Below are 24377 nucleotides of genomic sequence, written 5' to 3'. Positions count from 1 at the left end.
AGGAGAGTGAAAAATCTGGCTTAAAGCTCAACATTCAGAAAACTAAGTTCATGGCATCTGGTCCCATCACTTCATGGCAAATAGACGGAAAACAGTGGAAACAGTGGCTGACTTTATTTTTCTGGGCTCCCAAATCACTGCAGATATTGACTGCAGCCATGAAATTAAAAGACACTTGGTGATTGGAAGGAAAGTTATGACCAACCTAGACAACATATTAAAAAGCAGAGATATTACTTTGCCAACAAAGGTCCGTCTAGTCAAGCCTATGGTTTTTCCAGTAGTCATGAATGGATGTGAGAGTAGGACTATAAAGAAAGCTGAGTGCAGAAGAATTGATGCTTTTGAACTGTGGTGTTGGAGAAGACTCTTGAGAGTCCCTTGGACTGCTAGGAGATCCAACCAGTCCATCCTAAAGGAGATCAGTGAGTGTTCATTGGAGAGACTGATGTTGAAGCTGAAACTCCAATACTTTGGCCATCTGATGTGAAGAGCTGACTTATTGAAAAAGACCCTGATGCTGGGAAAGATTGAAGGTGGGAGGAGAAGGGGATGACAGAGGCTGAGATGGTTGGGTGGCATCACCAGCTCAATGGACATGAGTTTGGGTAAGCTCCAGGAGTTGATGATGGACAGGGAGGCCTGTTGTGCTGCAGTCCATGGAGTTTCAAAGAGTCAGACATGACTGAGCGACTGAACTGAACTGAACTGAACTGAAAGTTACTTGAAAATACTATGGACTATAAAAGTATATTCAGTATCTCAACACACACAGATTCACAGAAAAGTTGGACATACCAAAGTCAGTTTTTAAATTTTGCCCTGCATCTGTGAAGGAACTATAACTCTGTTTATTATTTCTTCTATGCCTTAAGTTCAGCATCTATAATGAAGGGGAAATTTCAGTAGTTTAAGAGTATGAAAGAGCATGTACTCACAATTCAACTACATCCATAAAAATACCGAAGTTTGAATGCAGCAAGTATTCTACAAATGCTGAACAGATATATTTTGTCAACTACAGAGGAGAGAAAGAATTAATGTGTAAATGTACAAATAAGCCTCCCATAGTTATTTACTACAGAAAATTTAAGTTACATTATGTAGTATGTTGAATATATACTCCAAATTTTCAAGTCTATCTAGAACTTCAGAATCTGACATACATGGAAAACAGGGTATTTGTAGATATGAGTAGTTAAGGATCTTGTGATGAAATCATCTTTGCTTTAAGGTTTAAGTCCTTTAATCCAGTGACTGGTGTCCTTATAAAAAGAGGAGAGAACAGAGAGATACACACAGAGAGGGAGGCCACGTAAAGATGGAAACAGAGTTTGAAGTTATGCTGCCAGAATAGATGATTATGGTATTCATATAATCAGGTGGAAAACGAATACAGTTATGTCAATAGCTAGAACTATTTGTATTGAATGAATGAATGAATGAATAAAACAAAAAGGTAATGTTGAACATGGATCAGTATTAAACAATTATTTTATAAATTTATATTAAATCTTTGTCACAGAGGAAAGAACATTGTTACTAAGAAGCAAATGATTCAACAGCATTAGTAATGACTAGGTTATATAGTGTTTCTTAAATTCTTGTTTCTTTTTAGGTAAGTATAATGTTCTAATCAAATAAATCCTGCATTTCATGTTATTTCAAGACCTAGTTCAAATCCTGTGTTTTACTTGCAGCTCACTGAGCTCTTATTTCCACTGAAGTCTTTTGTACTTAATTACTTGTTCAGCGATGACAAATGGGTTTCATCTTAAATCAACTGCCATCAACTGGTTAGTTGAAGTGTTGTCCTCAGGAGAATTCTTAGACCAAGTTCTAGTCTAATGGAAGAGAGAACCATGATAGATCAGTGATGTCCTTCATGGGCAATGAAGGGGAGGAGGGGGAGATTGGGTCTAGAGTCTTATTTGACAACAAGAGTGCTAGTATTTTTACTTTTATAGCATTTATTTTTCACCAAATCCAGGTCTAGAGTATACATTTAATATTGAGTGTCTTTAATTTATATCCTATGTCTTCAAGTATACTATAATATTCTTGTAGCCAAAAACCACATATACTTTATGTCTATAGCATAAGTTCAGTATGCAAATAGGCATTTGCTGATAACAAAATGACTTTTTTAGACTTTACTCAAATTACTATTATTTATAAACAATATCTCAAAAGATTGTTAATATTAAACCATTCTAAAGAAAATTTAGAATGCTTATTTAATTTACATGCAGAGTACATCATGTGAAATGCCCGGTTGGATGAAGCACTAGCTGGAATCAAGACTGCTGGGAGAAATATCAATAACCTCAGATATGCAGATAACACCACACTCATAGCAGAAAGTGAAGAAGAACTAAAGAGCCTCTTGATGAAAGTGAAAGAGGAGAGTGAAACAGTTGGCTTAAAACTCAACATTCAGAAAACTAAGTTTGTGGCATCCAGTCCCATCACTTCATGGCAAATAGATGGGGAAACAGTGGAAACAGTGCCAGACTTTATTTTCTTGGGCTCCAAAATCACTGCAAATGGTGACTACTGCCATGAAATTAAAAGACTCTTGCTCCTTGGATAAAAAGCTATGACCAACCTAGACAGCATATTAAAAAGCAGAGACATTCTTTTGCTGACAAAGGTCTGTCTAGTCAAGGTTGTGTTTTTCCAGTAGTCATGTATAGATGTGAGAGTTGGACTATAAAGAAAGCTGAGGACTGAAGAATTGATGCTTTTGAACTGTGGTGTTGGAGAAGACTCTCGAGAGTCCCTTGGACTGCAAGGAGATCCAACCAGTCCATCCTAAAGGAAATCAGTCCTGAATATTCATTGGAGGGACTGATGTTGAAGCTGAAACTCCAATACTTTGGCCACCTGATGCAAAGAACTGACTCATTTGAAAAGATCCTGATGTTGGGAAAGATTGAAGGCAGGAGGAGGAGGGGACGACAAAGGATAAGATGGTTGGATGGCATCACCGACTTGACGGACATAAGTTTGAATAAACTCCGGGAGTTGATGATGGACAGGGAAGCCTGGCGTGCTACAGTCCATGGGGTCGCAAAGAGTCAGACACAGCTGAGTGACTTAACTGAACTGAAAGAAACTTTACTACATAAACTCTCAATTTTAGGTAAATGTGTTGACTTCATCAATTTCAGGTTCAAATTGAACATCAGTAAACCGATAATATTTAAAAACTAAATATACGTCTGCCAAATAATATGTTGTTATAATAATGGAACAAACAGAAGATAAAGAAAACAAGCATTCAAAAATAGATTTAAGCTTTTTAAAATTCTAAATATACCTCTTTTAAAAATACATTATATATATTTAGTAGGCCCTACAATTTCTATACCTTTTTCAGTAGTCTGCATCTTCTTATACCTAGTAAGTGCTGAAGAAATCCATATTGATTAGTTTAGAGTTACATTAAAGAAATAGTTCCATTTTATATTCCCTCCTGCCTAGCAAATGTATTTATCATATTCCATAACAGCTCACAGTTTGTTATACATTAACTGCTCATTCTCTGTGCCAATAAGACTGTGTTGGAACAGCAAATGAATTTGGTACGTTCATTTAAATGATTCTGCAAACCACAGGCTACTCAGTTTTCTAATGATAAGAGAGTCCCAAAGCCACCTGATCACCATTATATTCCCTTATTTTTTTGGACTAGCATGGTCAATACTGTCAGGATCTCAACACAGAGAAGAATGAGAAGGAAAAGTTTACCTCAGACATAATCATGAAAAGGGGCTTTATTAATTCAGGCACCAATGGTGATGTGGCTAGATTGGAAGGAGAATGGAATATAGGATTTGAAGTGCTTTATCTGCTCCAAGACCAATGCTGGTTTTGGCACTTCTTTCACTCTAGTGAGTTGCAAAAAAACAAGCAGGTGCTAGCAATCTGAGAGACCACATGCCAGCTACAGCTGCTTCAAACTGATTCAATTACATCTGCCTGAATAGTCCCAGGACATCAAACCAGTTGAAGAGATCTATAGGTTGCAAGAAGACCTTGTCTATCCTAAGACAACCACCTGCAAATCTCCATGTTTGGATAAAAGTGATCATTCTGTCCCCAGGCACAGGAAAACAGACTGGAGTTGGGGGCGGGGGAAAAGGGGAATGTGATTTTAATTCACTTTAAAATTAAAAATTGGTTGGAGAGAGAGCACAAAAGGTCCCTTTGAATTTTCATCTTTAAAATCTGAGAATAGCTGAGGTCTTAAGGAGACTTTGAAACAGTCTGATTTTGTGATAACATTTCCCAAATCATTGGGTTCAGTGCATTTACAGAACATGCTCTTGGGATCTGGACTTCGCTCCAAACCTTGTTTGTACAAAAAGGGGCCAAGCAGCTGGGAAATTCTGGAGTGGAGTGTGTCCTCATTAGTTCCCATCTGCCACCAGAACTCAGCTCATGGCAAGTTTGGCTAAGTCCTGGTGTACTCAGGTCCAAATGTGGGTCAGTTTTAATTACACTATACAGAATTCTGTGTGCAGTTTTTAAATCCTTATTATACAGCACAGAGGAATGGGCAGCTCTCCAGCTAATCAATTTTTTAAAAGTACATATATAAAATTTTTAAACCAGGCTAGACAGACAGTGGGTGGAAAAAAAAAATCTTATAAATGAGTACAAGGGTTCTTAAGAAAATTATTAGTGAAATTGGGTCATGAGCAAGTCTGCTTTAAGACTTCAAAGTGAGGACAAACTGTTCCAATGGTAAGATAGAAAACTTAAAATGAGGTGCACAATGCCCCTTGCTCCTCAGTGTAAATGAGTAACAACAAGGCTGTGACCAGTTTATTGTAAATACCTATGGTAACACTGGCTTTCACACAAGCAGAGATATTCCTTATTTTGTTTTTCTTTACACTTACTTCTTTTCAAGGAATAACTCATGGCAGATATTGTAAAAAAAGGGGAAAAAAATCATAAACTACCTGTTAAGAGTGAAAACAAAGATGAAGGAGAGGAGAGAGAGAAAGACAAGGAAAGCAGAGTGCACATGTGTTGAGAAGCAGACTCTGAGCATGACTTGGCTCTCAATGCCATCCGCACAAACCGGGGCCAGAATCAACCCATGCAGTCTATGTTCAGAATCCATCCTATCCAAAAGCTTCGTCAGGTGCAGAAGAGCTAAAACACAGCCTTCAAAGACAACTGTCAGCAAAAAATTCAGGAGTGAAGATGTAGGCAGTCAATGTTGGACATTTATACAATAGCATAATGCACCATTTTTGATGGATACAATGTCCTTTGGCTCAAACCCTATTGACAGAAAAAAAAAAAACCCCTTAAATGCTCAGAGTATTCTGGGGGCTTTTGACTGAGTTGTTAGGAAACTGATACATTTAAAAGGCAGGACTGAATTTTGGGTTCAAATACTACCATTTAACATTTACTGGCAGTATTGATCTTGGACAAATTGCTTATTCTTTCTGTGTGTAAGTTTTTTTTTTCCCACCTGTAAAATGGGTAAAACAGCATCTACCTAACAGACTGTTGAAAGAATTATCAAATATATATATATATATAATATACATAGTAATATATATAAATATAAGTATATATCCCTTGGTTATATTTCCCTGGAGAAAGGAATGGCTACCCACTCCAGTATTATTCTTGCCTGGAGAATTCCATGGACAGAGGAGTCTGGCGAGCTGCAATCTAATGGGTCACAAAGAGTCAGATGCTACTGAGCAACTAACACAACGTATCTATATATAAACATTTCTCTGGAATATAAAAGTCACTCTGTAAATGTTAACTTTTTAATCCAACTGTTATGAGTTGAATCATACCCCCCATAAGAAGATATGTTAGAGTCCTAACCCTAGTACCTCAAAATGTGACCTTATTTGGAGATAGGGTCTTTAGGAAGTAATCCAGGTAAATTAATCATAGAAGGCCCTAATTAAAGACAACTGATATCTTAATAGAAAAGGGAAATTTGGACCCTCAGAGAGATATGCATAGAGAGAAGACAGTGTGAAGAGACATTGGAAGAAGGTGGACATCTACAGCCAAGGAGAGAGTCCTAGAAATGATCTTTCCCTCACAGCTCTCAGAAAGAACCAACTCTGCCAAAATTTTGCTCTCAGGCTTCCAGAGAATATTTCTATTGTTTAAGCTGCCCAGTTTGTGATACTTTGTTACAGCACCCCTAGCAAACTTATACTCAACTAAATAAAAATTTCATTAAGCATCAATGTTTGCCTTGACTCATTGTGATCAAACCAGTACACTTGACATTAGGCAAGTCAACTTTATCAACTTTACTGAACAATGGCCTAGTTAATATATTATCTAGTGTTTTTTCCCCTTATTTCTTTTCTGGTCGCTGTTCAGGAAGATACAATCGCAATAGAAAGAGACAGACTAGCAGGGAAAAAAATTAACTGGTTTACTATAATTAAGATTATCTAGTTTTTACTAGAGATGATTAAGGGAAAAATCAGACATACAAATTCATAAATCCACTTTTCTTATCAAGATATTTTACTAAAAGAAAAAGCAAAAGAAAGCTTTATAAACCATTTACTTCTGGCCAACTTTGCTCACTAAATCTGTGGCTACTTAGAATGTGAAAACTTTGCCAACAGAACCTCCTTTAGTTCACGAGGATGCATGTAAGAGTACAGGGTTTAATTGGCAAGTATTGGTTCTTCATTGTTTGCAGGAGATTAGTTTTAAGGGTATTGACTTTCAAAAGAGGAGTGACAGTTGCTGGGAGTTGTATCAGCAGTGCTTCCATTGCAAGGCACATTTCCATAATCAACAGACATTTAAGTCAATGTGATTATCTTCATCTAGAGTTTTTCTTTAAATAGCACCATTTTCTACAGATATGTAGCATGTACAGTTAGAAATGGTGAGTCTAACCAAGCTGAACTGAGATACTCAACTGCAATCATCAAAGACTAATTTTGCCAAAATTAACTTTCCTAATGGGTGAATCCTATACTTCCTTCAGGGGCTTTGCTTGTGGCTCAGTGGTAAAGAATTCACCTGCCAATGCAGGAGACCTGAGTTTGACCCCTGTGTTGGGCAGAACCCCTGGAGAAGGAAATGGTGACCCACTCCAGTATTCTTGCTTAGAGAATCCCCATGGACAGAGGAGCCAACTGGCTATAGTCCATTGGGTGACAAACAGTCATACACAACTGAGCAGACACACATATAACAATTAGATAAACCTCCTCCAAATATCTATACTGCCTATCATAACAAATCTTTTGTATGTTAACAGGATGAGAAAAAAGAAAATGGATATTTATGCAACACTAGTGTATGTTATAAACTAAATAAAGTATTTTGTATACCTAATCTACTCTAATCTTCACATCCATTGTTGAAAAAGTAAGCATAATTACCATCAAATTTTAGATAAGAAACCTTGAGTCTTAGTAAGGTTAGACAACCTTGATCAGGTCACATAGCTACTGAATTGTGGAACTGGAATTTCACTGAAGGTCATTTGAACTCTAAAGCTCCTTCAAAGATAGGCAAGAGATTTAGAATCCAGATACCCTGAGTACATTGGGTTCAAAGATGCTGATTTATTTATGGTATTTGCAGACTCCTTTAAAGTTCTTAAGTCATTTAGATAGTAAACATCTTGCTAAACTTGATTCAGTTTATTCTCCTTAAGCAGAAGCCAGTTATTCACAGACATAAACTGAAAGGTTTCAATCAGTTTAGATGAAATTAATCCCCTTATGAGGAAAACCCGAGATTTTTTTACATAAAGTACAGCATAGCTTGTCTTGCAGTTAGTATTCCAACAACTTAACAGAGTCCATTTACTTCCTAGAGATAAGCAATCAACTCTCCAATCACTAATAGAAAAAAAAACCAAAACTCTATTATTATTCTAAATGAGGTATCTCACACTAGACTAAGAATCCAGAATTTGGGTTTCAAATTCTACATCTCTCACCTACTAGAGCTGGCTTAAAACTCAACATTCAGAAAACTAAGATCATGGCATCTGGTCCCATCACTTCATGGCAAATAGATGGGAAAACAATGGAAACAGTGACAGACCTTATTTTCTTGGGCTCCAAAAGCAATGCAGATGGGGACTGCAGCCATGAAATTAAGACACTTACTCCTTGGAAGGAAAGCTGTGACAAACTTAGACAGCATATTAAAATCAGAGACATTACTTTACCAAAAAAGTTCCATCTAGTCAAAGCTATGGTTTTTCCAGTAGTCATGTTCTGATGTGAGAGTTGGACCATATAGAAAGCTGAGCGCCAAAGAACTGATGCTTTTGAACTGTGGTGTTAGAGAAGACTCTTGAGAGTCCCTTGCACTGCAAGGAGATCAAACCATTCAATCCTAAAGTAAATCAACCCTGAATATTCATCGGAAGGACTGATGCTGAAGCTGAAGCTCCCATACTTTGGCCACCTGATGCGAAGAGCCGACTCATTGGAAAAGACCCTGATGTTGGAAAAGATTGAAGGCAGGAAGAGAAGGAGTCGACAGAGGATGAGATGGTTGGATGGCATCATGGGTTCAATGGACATCAGTTTGAGCAAGCTCTAGGGGTTGGTGATGGACAGGGAAGCCTGGTGTGCTGCAGTCCATGGGGTGCAAAGAGTCGGACACGACTGAGCAACTGAACTGAACTACCCACTATACTGTGTAACCCTGACAAGTACATGGACTTTTCTGAGCTTATTTTCTCATCATGGATAAAGCAAAGATATTAAATAGATAACTATTAAGATCCCTTCAAGTTCTAACCCTATGTGATTTTTAGAATTTCTTCTAAAAGAAACTAGAGGTAATTAGAACTTTTAGAACAATCAATGTGACAATGTCCAGACTAAGATACTTGCTCTCAGGCAAGTAGACGGTCTTCCTTCAGCATCTAAGTTGTAGTAGTGGTGGGGATAGTGTTGGAAATAATAGTAGTTGGGCTAAGATTTATTCAGCACTTGCTATATACAACCACTGAACTAAGAATTTTACATATGTTGTTATATCTAACTCAACACAGTAATATATAATGTAGATACTACTATTTTTCCAATTTTCCAAAGGACTAACACAGCAAACAAAAAAATTAGGTTAACTTGACTGGGTATATACTAATAAGTAGCAAAAACAAAAGGAGCTCTGCTAACATATCTCTGTATGCTCTTTGAGATCAAGGACCCTGCTTTATCTATTTAGCCTAACTCAGTGTCTAACAAATGGTATGTATTCAATTATTGTGTGGAATAAAAGGAAGGAAGGAAATGAGGGAGGGAGGGAGAAAAGGAAGGGGAGAAAGAAAGAAATTATATCTAGATATGCTATGTCCTCAATAAATATTTTCTTCCTTTAACCTTTTCTTTCCTTAATCCTGAAATCACAGGGAAATCTGCAGTTATGCTCTCCTAGGGTTTAGTGATCTCTCCCTCCTGAGTATTCCAAACTGTAATTCCTAGTACAGGTCACTGAAGCATCTGCTATCATCTGGTTTGGTATTCTAGCTAATACATAGTTTCGGTTCTCTCTCAATTCTAATATTAGTCTAACAAAAGAATATAGTTGATTCTACCACACTAAGTTTCTGGAAAAAAATAACGTCCCTGATATTGGTCTCTCACCCACTGGTGTAAACTAAGATGAAAGAAAAGCTGTTCCCAGAGGAAACAGCTTGTGTACTTCCAAACCTAACAGTACACATGAATATCATCAACCAGAATTTGAGATGCCTAAGAAAGATGTTTTGATGCAGACAATGGGATCACTTTGCTACCTCTGCCATTGTTATATGACTGCCTCGTGCCATACATAATGGAACTTTAGAGGGGCGTTAACTAAAGCAGGTCATGACGAACACTATTTTGACTCTACTTCTACTTGGCTTTTTCTTCATTTATTTACAATTAGAATTCAGTGAATAACAGAAACCATAATTATAAACATGTGTACAGTAAATACAGGGCCCATTACTTCTGTTTAGGAAAACACAAATTTTTAAATGTGATCTGATCTACCTGATCCTAAGAAAGCCTGCATAGTTTGTGTTTTCAGTGAGATAGCAATAGGGTCGGGGTAGGAGGGTTTGGGGGAGAAAATGATTGCTTAGGAAAGCCATAGCATTGCTCACATAACACAGAAATTTATTTATTCTTATGCTGAAAACATTTTCAAGGTGACTAGTGACTTAGTCATTGAATACCTCAGCGTTCTGTGTAAAATAGGGATAATGTAAAGACTTTTCTCATAGTCAGCACAATGAATGCAAAGTATATTGCAAATAGTGTTATGGCAATTCTTGATTGTGTTGAGTATCAATTCTTATATATTCATTTCTCATTTTAAGGAAAGAATTTATCAGTAGTCTCATCTCCATCTCATCCACAGTGTGAGAACTAAAGGAAGTACATGAAGACCATGCAAAATATAAAGCAAATAACAAGTTTCCAGGCCTCTATTCTTTCAGAAATGTTTTATTTACACATGCATTCATTTAACACTTACTTACCACCTACTATGTACAAGGCATTGTATTAAGAGACCGTGGGGAGCAGAAGATGGCGGAGGAATAGGACGGGGAGACCACTCTCTCCTCCACAAATTTATCGAAAGAACATCTGAACGCTGACCAAACTTCACAAAACTACTTCTGAAGGCTGGCTGAGGACGTCAGGCTTTCACAAAAACTGCGCATTATCTTCAAAAGAGGTAGGAGAAATTATAAAAGATAAAAAGAGAGACAAAAGAGTTAGGGACGGAGACCCGTCCCGGGGAGGGAGTCGTAAAAGAGGAGGAATTTCCAAGCACCAGGAAACCCTCTCACCGGCGGGTGTGGGGGAGGATTTTTTATCTCGGAGGGCAACGTAACTGGGAGGAAAAAATAAATAAAATCGACAGATTACGTGCCTAAAGCAACTCCCAGCAAAGAACCCCAGACGCTCGCATCATCCGCCACCAGCAAGTGGGGGCTGAACGGAGAGGAGCGGGCGGCATTGCCTAGGGTAAGGACCGGGCCCGAGTGCCCCGAGGGCAATCTGAGGGAGCTAACGTGAGATAGTAACCTAAACTGTGGGACAGCGAGAGAGAGAGAGAACTATCCCGCGAAAAGCCCAACTCTAAGGCACTGCCGGCCCGCTCACAGAACAAAGGACTGAGCGATACCAGAGGAGAGCTAGCCGGCTGCGGACCGCGCCATCCCCCGCCGGACACAGCGGGCAGGCGGGGCCCGCTAGAGCCGGAAAGGGGCAAACTCGGCTCCAGAGAGGGCACCCCCTACCAAACTGAAAACAGGCTCCCAGTTTTTAAGCAAAGACTGCCTGAGATCCCGGAGGGTCGACAGCAGCCGGGAGGGTCGCAGCCAGAGACCAGCTCCCCAGAACCGACACAAAGCACACCGGAGCCGGGCGCGCCCGTAAACCGAGGCGGGGACCAGGGAGGTGATAAGCCGCACCGCCCCAACAGGGGACAGCGCCCTCGCCAAACTCCTGGCCGCCTGGGCAGCTCCGACCGGGAACGGCACAAGCCGCGGGCAAAATCGAGTCTGCGCCTTTGTGGAGTAACCGGGAGCCTGAACCTGAGCGGCTTAGTCCTGGGAAGTGCACGCAGCTCAGGGCCCGCTCCCCGGCCGAGTAACCTGAAGCCTGAGCAGGGTAGACGGGGAAAGCACACACGCCGTGAGCGGGGGCGAACCCAGTGCGGCCGAGACACTGCGAGCTTACCACACACACGCCAGAATTGCAGTGTTCCTTCCTCCCCACAGCACGATTGAACAAGCGAACCTAAAGAGATCACCTCCACCGCTTTGTTGCAGGGCGGAAATTAGATACTGAAGAGATCTCCAAACAGAAGCCAAATAAACAGAGGGAAGTGCTTTGGAAGGGACAGGCCAACAGATTAAGATCCCTGTAGCTAATACCGACTGCATTAAAAAGGACCTACAGATCTTGAAAAGTATAAGCAGGAATAAGGATCTATCTAAAACTGAGCAGATCCCACACTGCTCACAACAGCTCCAGAGAAAGTCCGGGATATATATATTTTTTACTATTATTTTTTTTTTTTTTTTAATTTTTTTTTAATTTTTTTTTTTTAATTAAAAAAAAATTTTTTTTTTCTCTTCTTTCCTTTTTCTTCAAGTCCTCTATTACACCTTTAACTTTCATTTTCATAACACACTATTAACTTGCAAAAAAAAAAAAAAACCCTATTTTTGAAGCAAACTACATACATATATCTTATACCTTTTGTGTTTTTTTTTTTTAATGTTTTTTTCCTGTTCTACATTTTTTTACTGTTTTACTGTTTTTTTTTCTTTTTACACTGTTCCCTTTTTTCTTTTTTTTTTTCTTTTTTTTTTTAGATTGTAAGTTTTATAAGAGTCTAACCTCTACTCTAGATTTTTAATCTGTGTTTTACATATTTGATATCAACTTTGTACATTTAAGAACCCAATCTTTAGGACCCATTTTTACTCAGGAGTGTGATCACTGGCCTGATCACTCTCTCCCCCTATTGATGCTCTTTCTTCTCCCCCAGGGAACCTCTATCTCCCACCCTCCTCCTTCTCTTCTCAACCCAATTCTGTGAATCTCTGAGGGTGTTCTGGGTACCGGAGAACACTTCAGGAACAGGATACTGCCCAGATCTCTCTCTCCCCTCTTAATTCCTCCCTTTCTACTCATGCTCACCTCTGTTACCTTCCTCCCCCCTCTCTATGTATCTCTGTGAATCACTCTGAGGGTTCCAAACTGTGGAAAGCACGGAGGGAAGTGCTTACTGGCTAGATTGCTCTCTCCACATTTGAATTCCCCTCTTCCCCTCCTGGTCACTTCAACCCACCCCCCCCACCTCATCTCTCCATGTAACTCAGTGAACCTTTCTGGGTATCCCTCACTGTGGAGAATCTTTTCACCATTAACCTAAAAGTTTTATTATTGAGGCTGTATGGAAGGAGAAGTCTTGAGGCTACTGCAAGAATAAGACTGAAAGCCAGGGGAAACATTAATTAATAAGAGACGATCCAATAGCCTCCATAAATTCACTGAAACCAAGCTCCACCCAAGAGATAATAAGTTCCAGAGCAAGACATACCACGCAAATTCTCCAGCAACGCAGGAACATAGACCTGAGCATCAATATACAGGCTGCCCAGAGGCACACCAAATCCATAGACATCTCAAAAATTAATACTGGTCACTCCATTACACTCAAGAGAGCAGAAATCCAGCTCCACCCACCAGAACACCGACACAAGCTCCCCCAACCAGGAAACCTTGACAAGCCACCTGTCCAACCCCAACCGCAGTGAGGAACCTCCACAACAAAGAGGAACTTCATACTACCAGAATACAGAAGGGCCACGCCTAACACAGCAATCTAAACAAGATGAAAAGGCAGAGAAATACTCAGCAAGTAAAGGAAAATGAGAAATGCCCACAAAGCCAAACAAAAGAGGAGGAGATAGGGAATCTATCCGAAAAAGAATTTAGAATAAGGATAATAAAAATGATCCAAAATCTTGAAAGCAAAATGGAGTTACAGATAAATAGCCTGGAGACAAAGATTGAGAAGATGCAAGAAATGTTTATCAAGGACTTAGAAGAAATAAAAAGGAATCAATATAGAATGAATAATGAAATAAAGGAGATAAAAGACACTCTGGAGGGAACCAACAGTAGAATAACGGAGGCAGAAGATAGGATAAGTGAGGTAGAAGATAGAATGATGGAAATAAATGAAGCAGAGAGGAAAAAAGAAAAAAGAATCAAAAGAAATGAGGAAAACCTCCGGGACCTCTGGGACAATATGAAACGCCCCAACATTCGAATCATAGGAGTCCCAGAAGAAGAAGATAAAAGGAAAGGCCATGAAAAAATACTCGAGGAGATAATAGTTGAGAATTTCCCTAAATTGAGGAAAGAAATAGTCACAGAAGTCCAAGAAACCCAGAGAGTTCCAAACAGGATAAACCCAAGGCGAAACACCCCAAGACACATATTAATCAAATTAACAAAGATCAAACACAAAGAACAAATATTAAAAGCAGCAAGGGAAAAACAACAAATAACACACAAGGGGATCCCCATAAGGATAACAGCTGATCTTTCAATAGAAACCCTTCAGGCTAGAAGGGAATGGCAGGACATACTTAAAGTAATGAAAGAGAATAATCTACAACCCAGATTACTGTACCCAGCAAGGATCTCATTCAGATATGAAGGAGAATTCAAAAGCTTTACAGACAAGCAAGAGCTGAGGGAATTCAGCACCACCAAACCAGCTCTCCAGCAAATGCTAAAGGATCTTCTCTAAACAGGAAACACAGAAAGGATGTTTCAACACGAACTCAAAACAACAAAGTAAATGGCAACGGGATCATACTTATCAATAATTACCTTAAATGTAAATGGGTTGAATGCCCCAACCAAAAGGCAAAGGGTTGCTGAATGGATACAAAAACAAGACCCCTATATATGCTGTCTACAAGAGACCCACCTCAAAACTAGGGACACACACAGGCTGAAAGTGAAAGGATGGAAAAACATATTCCATGCAAACGGAGACCAAAAGAAAGCAGGAGTCGCAATACTCATTTCAGATAAAATAGACTTTAAAATAAAGGATGTGAAAAGGGACAAAGAAGGACACTACATAAAGATCAAAGGATCAATTCAAGAAGAAGACGTAACAATCATAAATATATATGCACCCAACATAGGAGCACCACAATATATAAGGCAAATACTAACAAGTATGAAAGGGGAAATTAACAATAACACAATAATAGTGGGAGACTTTAATACTCCACTCACGCATATGGATAGATCAACTAAACAGAAAATTAACAAGGAAACACAAACTTTAAATGATACAATAGACAAATTAGATTTAATTGATATTTACAGGAGTTTCCACCCCAAAACAATCAATTTTACCTTTTTCTCAAGTGCACATGGAACTTTCTCCAGGATAGATCACATCCTGGGCCATAAATCTAGCCTTGGTAAATTCAAAAAAATTGAAATCATCCCAGCCATCTTCTCTGACCACAATGCAGTAAGATTAGACCTCAATTACAGGAAAAAAACTATTAAAAGTTCCAACATATGGAGGCTAAACAACACGCTTCTGAATAACCAACAAATCACAGAAGAAATCAAAAAAGAAATCAAATTATGCATAGAAACGAATGAAAATGAAAACACAACAACCCAAAACCTATGGGACACTGTAAAAGCAATACTAAGGGGAAGGTTCATAGCAATACAGGCGTACCTCAAGAAACAAGAAAAAAATCAAATAAATCAACTAACTCTACACCTAAAGCAACTAGAGAAGGAAGAAATGAAAAACCCCAGGGTCAGTAGAAGGAAAGAAATCTTAAAAATTAGGGCAGAAATAAATGCAAAAGAAACAAAAGAGACCATAGCAAAAATCAACAAAACTAAAAGCTGGTTTTTCGAGAAGATAAACAAAATTGATAAGCCATTAGCCAGACTCATCAAGAAACAAAGGGAGAAGAATCAGATCAACAAAATTAGAAATGAAAATGGAGAGATCACAACAGATTCCACAGAAATACAAAGGATCATAAGAGACTACTACCAACAGCTATATGCCAATAAAATGGACAACTTGGAAGAAATGGACAAATTCTTAGAAAAGTATAACTTTCCAAAACTGAACCAGGAAGAAATAGAAGATCTTAACAGACCCATCACAAGCACGGAAATCGAAAGTGTAATCAGAAATCTTCCAGCAAACAAAAGCCCAGGACCAGACGGCTTCACAGCGGAATTCTACCAAAAATTTAGAGAAGAGCTAACACCTATCCTGCTCAAACTCTTCCAGAAAATTGCAGAAGATGGTAAACTTCCAAACTCATTCTATGAGGCCACCATCACCCTAATTCCAAAACTAGACAAAGATGTCACAAAAAAGGAAAACTACAGGCCAATATCACTGATGAACATAGATGCAAAAATCCTTAATAAAATTCTAGCAAACAGAATCCAACATCATATTAAAAAGATCATACATCATGACCAAGTGGGCTTTATCCCAGGAATGCAAGGTTTTTTTAACATCCGCAAATCAATCAATGTAATACACCACATTAACAAATTGAAAGAAAAAAACCATATGGTTATCTCAATAGATGCAGAAAAAGCCTTTGACAAAATTCAGCATCCATTTATGATTAAAACCCTCCAGAAAGCAGGAATAGAAGGAACATATCTCAACATAATAAAAGCTATATATGACAAACCCACAGCAAACATTATCCTCAATGGTGAAAAATTGAAAGCATTTCCCCTAAAGTCAGGAACAAGGCAAGGATGCCCACTTTCACCACTACTATTCAACATAGTTTTGGAAGTTTTGGCCACAGCAATCAGAGCTGAAAAAGAAATAAAAGGAATACAGATAGGAAAAGAAGAAGTAAAACTCTCACTGTTTGCAGATGACATGATCCTCTACATAGAAAACCCTAAAGACTCTACTAGAAAATTACTAGAGTTGATCAATGAATATAGTAAAGTTGCAGGATATAAAATTAACACACAGAAATCCCTTGCATTCCTATACTCCAATAATGAGAAAACAGAAAGAGAAATTAAGGAAACAATACCATTCACCATTGCATCAAAAAGAATAAAATACTTAGGAATATATCTACCTAAAGAAACAAAAGACTTATATATAGAAAACTATAAAACACTGATGAAAGAAATCAAAGAGGACACAAACAGATGGAGAAATATACCGTGTTCATGGATTGGAAGAATTAATATAGTGAAAATGAGTATTCTACCCAAAGCAATCTACAGATTCAATGCAATCCCTATCAAGCTACCAATGGTATTTTTCACAGAACTAGAACAAATCATCTCACAATTTGTATGGAAATATAAGAAACCTCGAATAGCCAAAGCAATCTTGAGGAAGAAGAATGGAACTGGAGGAATCAACCTGCCTGACTTCAGACTCTACTACAAAGCCACAGTCATCAAGACAGTATGGTACTGGCACAAAGATAGAAATATAGATCAATGGAACAAAATAGAAAGCCCAGAGATAAACCCACGCACATATGGACACCTTATCTTCGACAAAGGAGGCAAGAATATACAATGGAGAAAAGACAACCTCTTTAACAAGTGGTGCTGGGAAAACTGGTCAACCACTTGTAAAAGAATGAAACTAGAACACTTCCTAACACCGTACACAAAAATAAACTCAAAATGGATTAAAGATCTAAACGTAAGACCAGAAACAATAAAACTCCTAGAGGAAAACATAGGCAAAACACTCTCCGACATAAATCACAGCAGGATCCTCCATGACCCACCTCCCAGAATATTGGAAATAAAAGCAAAAATAAACAAATGGGACCTAATTAAAATTAAAAGCTTTTGCACAACAAAGGAAACTATAAACAAGGTGAAAAGACAGCCTTCAGAATGGGAGAAAATAATAGCAAATGAAGCAACAGACAAACAATTAATCTCCAAAATATACAAGCAACTTCTGCAGCTGAATTCCCGAAAAATAAATGACCCAATCAAAAAATGGGCCAAAGAACTAAACAGACATTTCTCCAAAGAAGACATACAGATGGCTAACAAACACATGAAAAGATGCTCAACATCACTCATTATTAGAGAAATGCAAATCAAAACCACAATGAGGTATCATTTCACACCAGTCAGAATGGCTGCTATCCAAAAGTCTACAAGCAATAAATGCTGGAGAGGGTGTGGAGAAAAGGGAACCCTCTTACACTGTTGGTGGGAATGCAAACTAGTACAGCCACTATGGAGAACAGTGTGGAGATTCCTTAAAAAACTGGGAATAGAACTGCCATATGACCCAGCAATCCCACTGCTGGGCATATACACCGAGGAAACCAGAATTGAAAGAGACGCGTGTACCCCAATGTTCATCGCAGCACTGTTTACAATAGCCAGGACATGGAAGCAACCTAGATGTCCATCAGCAGATGAATGGATAAGGAAGCTGTGGTACATATACACAATGGAATATTACTCAGCCATTAAAAAAAATACATTTGAACCGGTTCTACTGAGATGGATGAAACTGGAGCCCATTATACAGAGTGAAGTAAGCCAGAAAGAAAAACAACAATACAGTATACTAATGCATATATATGGAATCTGAAAGATGGTAACGATAACCCTATATGCGGGACAGAATGAGAGACACAGATGCATGGAACAATTTTATGGACTCTGAGGGAGAAGGTGAGGGTGGGACGTTCTGGGAGAATGGCATTGAGACATGTGTATTGTCATATGTGAAACAGAGCACCATTCCATGTTCGATGCATGTGACAAGGGCTCGGGGCCGGGGCAGTGGGATGATCCAGAGGGATGGGAGGGGGAGGGAGGTGGGTGGGGGGTTCGGGAAGGGGAACACATGTAAACCCATGGCTGATTCTTGTCAATGTATGGCAAAAACTATTACAATATTGTAAAGTAATTAGCCCCCAAGTAAAATAAATAAATTTATAAAAAAAAAAAAAAAAAAAAAAAAGAGACCGTGGGAAACCATACACTTAGCTCAGTACCTATGCTTCTTACTCCCAAAGAGGTCAACTAAGTTCATATTATGGTAGTTTAAACAAAACAGATTTGAACAGGTCAATAAAAGGAGAAAATACACAAACTCTAAGATTTTATGTTACTAACTACCAATAGAAACTCATTAGCATTTTTAAAAAGACTAATGCAAGTTATTTGAATAAGTTTTCAATATCACGAATTTGGCACTACCAAATAAATTATTTAATTAAATGCTTCGTATATTGAGTTGCCACTTTTTATATTGTATTTATAAAACTTTACCTAACTAGTACAGGATATAGTTCATAATAGCTTGTCTATGTTAAAAATACTTGTCAGAAAATTTGTAGAGCTGTTACCTAAAAGAAACATCACAAACAGAAATGCTTAGGAAAAAACATCAAGTGACTAGGATTTGATAAAGGACTTCTTTTGTGGCTCAGCTGGTAAAGAATCTGCCTGCAATGTGAGAGACCTGGGTTCAATCCCTGGGTTGGGAAGATCCCTGGAGAAGAGAAAGGCTACCCACTCCAGTATTGTGGCCTGGAGAATTCCATGGACTGTACAGTCTATGAGGTCGCAAAGAGTTGGACAAGACTGAGCGACTTTCACTTTCAATTTCAGGATTTGATAAAACTAAAGGATGATATTCCAGTCTTAAATTTTACATCTGGATTTTAGTTCCTTTTCAAAGATAATTATCTAATTTTTCCTTATTTTCTCTCTCACTTCCACTCAGCTGCAATGGAGACACATGCACAAATCAAGAAATCATCTTGGATTTTCTTAATATCACTTACATTTTCTGAATATGCCCCATGTGTCCACTAATAGCCAAATGCTTTCAAATCTGTTCAGCTAAATGGATCAATAACTACATCCAGCCTCACATAGTGGGGTTGCCAACATAGTGAAACTGAGCCAAACAGAAAATGTCTCTATGAGGACAAAAATTATTATGAACCCAGTTATCTTGAGAGATCTACTCTCTCCAGGTATTCTTTGGAGAAGTTAGCATACACATTATCTAGGGCAGTCAACAGTTGCTAAGAAAATATTTGAGACTGAGAACGAAGAATTTGGATAAAATATTTGGGAACTAAAATCAATGAGTTTTATAATAAACCAATGTAATAGCTCAAGGACTACATTAAGCAAGAATCTTTCAAACTTGGAGGACACATAATATGTAACAGCACAAGCAAACTGCTAACAAGCTTCTCTGTGCACTCAATCATATGACACAGCTGCAAACAACAATTGAGCAGGTGCAACCAAGCTTTTGAGAATTCCTGCCTGTTGCCCAGAAACCACAACACCACACAGTTGAGATTTTTAAACAGGTGCAAACATTTTTTTTTCCATTACCCTCGTGCTTGAGACAGTGCAGCAGACAGGAAGTACATCTGCAACTACTCCTTACCTAAAGCAGCCACCTCAGAAAATAAACTCAAAAGTAACATAAAAAAAGTTTTAAGATAAAACAATAGTGTCAAAAACAGTGGTTTTGCAATAGTCTCTGATCCCACATCAGGAGCCGCTTTAATAGAACAGTTCCATAAAACAGTCTCTAATCTTTCCATTAGATGAATGCTTTGTAACTAAAATTATTCTGCTTCATCAAACCTTAGAAATGTTTATTTGATTCTTACAATAGAGTGAAATGCAAGGTATGTATAAAATGTAATATCCCTTTGACGCTTGTCAATATTTGAAGGTACCCAAAAATTAACATTTTCACATTATGAAACCTGTAAGTAATTTTAATGCCCCCAAATGTAATCACTTACCAGCTAATATGTAGATTAACATACCTATAGGTAATTCATATACATACCTGTGCAGCTATGGGGCACAGACAGACTCGCAATTTATCAGGTACTCTGAAATGTAAAACAAATATATTTTGTGAGTAAAAATAATTTTCGAAGTGGAGCCAGTATTTATGCTGAGACAATTTATGCAGAGAAGTAGAAAAGACTGTAGTCCTTAAACAGGTGGGTTATTTTATATATGAATTTTCCCCATACAATATTTCAGTTCATCTTAAATTCATATGTGTGAATATATGCACACACAGCTTCCTGGAGCAGTGTGATCAAAAACAAGTACCAGCAAGGGACTAAGACTCACCATGGTATCTGAAACAAAAATATTTTTACCAGAGGAAGAAACAAACACTTAAAATTGATTTTTTTCTTTGGTATTCTTCCATGACTATTGCCTTCCTAATACAAATATGACTGCTACTCAGATTCATCTACACTCAGATTCATCAACGCTCAGTTTGGACTGGTGAGAAAGAAAGGTGCTTTTGTAGAGCAGTCCACAGAAATGCATAAATAAATAAAAATAAGCTCTATGCTCATTAATTTCAAGTTACAACAGCAAATAGAAATGAGATTTCTATAAGAGGAAATGCTAAAGCCACACTAGATATGATGCCTCAATGCAACACAGTGAGAAAACTGCCATTGAAGTAGGTATTGGTAAAGAAGTCCAGCTTAAACAAAGTAGGCAGAGTTTTCAATTAGACTCAAAAAATATTTGCATGAAGGTGGAAACTGTATTGCAAAATGCAGCCTCTGAACTACTGTGACCCTTAAACATATTTCATAATCTCTCTGAAAGCAAACTAAAATATTTAACCTCTATACTTCTGAACATAATTGATGACAGGAACATATTAAAGTCACTAGGTCTAGTCGATAAAACTTGATTAAAAGTGTGAAAAAAATTATCAATTTTTATGATGACAATGAAACACCTCTTCATACACTTCTGAGAGGAGTATGAATTGCTAAAAATTTTCTGGAAAACTATTGAGTAATATAATTAAGAATTTAAAATTCAGAATCTTTAATTCTACAGTAATTTTAATTCTAAAACTCTACCTTACATAACTGAACATCAACAGAGATTTATGTTAGCAAAAAACTAAAACTAATCTAACTAAGCTAAATTTTCAACAGTAGAAAAATAAAGTATAGCACATCCATATAAAGAAATATTTTGAAACAATCTGCAGGGTAGTTCGTGGTTCTAAAGTATGTTATAAACACACAGAGTACCAATTGTATGGACATAATAGAATTTGTGTGGCTGAGAAAAAAAAAAGAACACAAAAAATTCAGTGATTATATTTGGATAATAAGATTAGGCATGATTTTAATTTTTTCTTTTTACTTTCATACATAGTTAATCACTACAATAAACATTACTTTTATAATAAGAAATACATTAGTTGTCAGAGAAGGGTAAAGGAAAAAAGTTTTAGAGTGCCATATGAAAATGATAAATCTAACCTTCGTATGTGAAATAAATTAACTCAGTCACACATGAAATCCACTAAGAATACCAACAGTGAAAAACACATCCTCCCTGGTTCCTCATAGGGGTACAGTCAGGGTCTCTTTTATCCCATTGCTTTAGAATATAAACCAGTAATTTGATAATACATTTTTTAATCATCTTAGTAAAACTTCCTTAATTATGCAGAGTGAAATTATGGCAAGAACAATTTAAGACTACAAATCTGTTCAACCTATTACAAACTAATTTATTTAATAAGTCAACAGTATTTAGTGAGCATCTATTGTATGCAAAGTACTGTTCAGCATTATATTTTAAAAGATAAATTAGAAAACACCTTACCCTCATAGAGCTAACAATTTAAAAGTACTTTTAAAATTAATGCGTTTCTATTAATTTTACTGTGAATCCAAAACTGATCCAAAATAATAGTCTTAAAAAAACAACAAAAAACAAAACAAAATTAAAAATATGTAATACAGCTCAGATAAAGACATAAACAAAATACATACAATTTAAGGAATTCGTGACAGATCTGGCACACTTTGAGAAAACATACCAGGTTTACTTTTTTGTATTATTGAGCGAAAACTGATATTTACATAACACTCAAAAAGTCTTAAGTACATGAATGTGTATCACTTATAAAATGCTCTAGTAAATTACTATAAGTATGTATTTTTTATCCTTATGTAGACTACTTTTTGTTAATAGACTTATATACTAGGAGACCAGTATGAAAGAAAATTGATTCAATCTCAGATACCAGATGTATAAGACTGTCTCAGATTATCTAAAGCTACATAAAACATATGCACAATTGTTAACAAGATATAGTTATTTATTGTCAACTGAAGTAAATAAGTGAGTTACTTGCTAACTTTGCCAAAGACAAACTGTGCAATCACCTCCAGGGAAAGAAAAGGAGGTAAGGCTGGACAGACCAGTGCTGAGGGAATCCCTGATAACCAAGGTGGCTGGTGGTGAGGGATGTGAAGCACTAGGCTGTGCAGATAAAAGAATGCAGCACACAGTATCCTTGTGACCTATAACCATAGTGGGCATTTGCCTCTCTGAAGCTAGTGCCACATGATGGCCCTCAGGTTCAGTCAATGGGGTCAGCCTGTGTGAGGCTGTGCCATGCAGTTAGAGAAGCTACTTATGGGATCAATGACCTGTGGGTCTGGGACAACAGCAGAGTTATATGAGGCAGGATGGTGGATAGCTGGTTAGCTTTTGCTACCAGAGAAACCTGGAATTGAGTTCTAAATCCCTCTTTTCAATTGTATGATCTTAAATGAGTTACATTTTCCCTGTCTGTAAAATGATGATCAGGCTCTCCTGATGGTGCAGTGGTAAAGAATACACCTGCCAGTGCAGGAGATGTGAGTTCAATCCCTGGGTCCGGAAGATCCACTGGAGAAGGAAGTTGCTACTTCAGTATTCAGTATTCAGGAGTTCCCACTCCAGTATTCTTGCCTGGGAAATCCCATAGACGGGGGAATCTGGCAGGCTACAACCCATGGGGTCACAAAAGAGTCGGACATGACTTAGTGACTAAACAACAACAAACATGATGATCATACTACCTAACCTATAAGACTGTTTGTGCCTATGCATCCCTGGAAGCTCAGCTGGTAAAGAGTCCACCTGCAATGCAGAAGACCCTGTTTCGATTCCTGGGTCCGGAAGATCCCCTGGAGAAGGGATAGGCTACCCACTCCACTGTTCTTGGGCTTCCCTGGGTGGCTCAGATGGTAACGAATCCATCTGCAATGCGGGAGACCTGGGTTCAATCCCGGGGTTGGGAAGATCCCCTGGAGGAGGGCATGGCAACCCACTCCAGTTTTCTTGCCTGGAGAATCCCATGGACAGAGGAGCCTGATGGGCTACAGTCCATGGGCTCGCAAAGAGTTGGACGTGACTGAGTGACTAAGCATTATATGTGACATTATATGCTATAGGCATGTAAAAGAACTCGCCCAGTATGAAAGTAAACATTGCTGAACAGAAGCTATTAGTATTGTCCTAGTTGTATGAGGAAAGGAGAGGATATTTGTACCTTTAAGCTAAAGAAGGAGTAAGGAATTAGAAAGATAGCTTCCTCAATATATCACTTTCTATTCCATAGCTCATCTAGGAGCCAGTCATGTGCTGGATGTTCACAGAATATTTCTGAATCAGGAAACTGCTACTGCTAAGTCACCTCAGTCGTGTCCGACTCTGTGCGACCCCATAGGTGGCAGCCCAGGAGGCTCCGCCGTCCCTGGGATTCTCCAGGCAAGAACACTGGAGTGGATTGCCATTTCCTTCTCCAGAATCAGGAAACACTTGAACAATATTAATAGCTATAATGTGCAACTCTAACCAGCATTTTAAAGCACCAATTCTATTACGGAAGAGGAAGGCAGTAGAATCTAAGTCATATGTGCCCATTTTTCTGAATGAAAACTGAAGGACCAC

The 24377-nt window shown here is 38.0% G+C and overlaps 1 protein-coding gene across 45 annotated transcripts in view; it reads right to left on the bottom strand.

Annotated features, from left to right (window-relative positions):
* ZBTB20 (zinc finger and BTB domain containing 20) overlaps positions 1–24377 on the bottom strand; it is an 825041-nt gene that overhangs the window by 578931 nt on the left and 221733 nt on the right. For all 45 annotated transcript variants that reach the window (XR_014077377.1, XR_014077378.1, XR_014077376.1 and 42 more), the window contains one exon: positions 20440–20485. The gene's annotated coding sequence lies outside the window, so the exon portion shown is untranslated. The remainder of the gene's footprint in view (positions 1–20439; positions 20486–24377) is intronic.

The sequence above is a fragment of the Giraffa tippelskirchi genome, chromosome 2, assembly GCF_054371585.1.
Source record: "Giraffa tippelskirchi isolate mGirTip1 chromosome 2, T2T-mGirTip1v1.2.pri, whole genome shotgun sequence".
NCBI classification, from domain to species: Eukaryota; Metazoa; Chordata; class Mammalia; order Artiodactyla; family Giraffidae; genus Giraffa; species Giraffa tippelskirchi.
This window is presented reverse-complemented; position numbering and strand designations above follow the sequence as displayed.